This window comes from Drosophila arizonae, chromosome 4 (assembly GCF_054131065.1).
Source record: "Drosophila arizonae isolate 15081-1271.41 chromosome 4, UAZ_ARI_1.0, whole genome shotgun sequence".
Classification (NCBI taxonomy): Eukaryota; Metazoa; Arthropoda; class Insecta; order Diptera; family Drosophilidae; genus Drosophila; species Drosophila arizonae.
Genome location: NC_142924.1, coordinates 21,722,099 through 21,722,419, shown reverse-complemented (window position 1 = coordinate 21,722,419; position 321 = coordinate 21,722,099).

Below are 321 nucleotides of genomic sequence, written 5' to 3'. Positions count from 1 at the left end.
AAAAATTCGTGAACCGAAACTCGTTCTAAGAATTAATATTATATCAATTAAGTGCACGTCCACGCCCTCCAGAGCATCCAGCCACACACACACACAGACAGAGGGTCCACAAGTACTTGAAGAGATTCATAAGTATTTAGATTACATATATGTATACTCATTTATATATAGGTAGGTGTATGTATAATCTACCCTCGGCAGATCGCATTCCTTGCACTTGTTTACTTTGCTCTTAACGCCAGCCCGGTTCAGCTTCGCTTTGCATTCATTATACGGCATGATTATGTGATTATGGTGGTGTGGGATGCTGTGGTTCGCCGA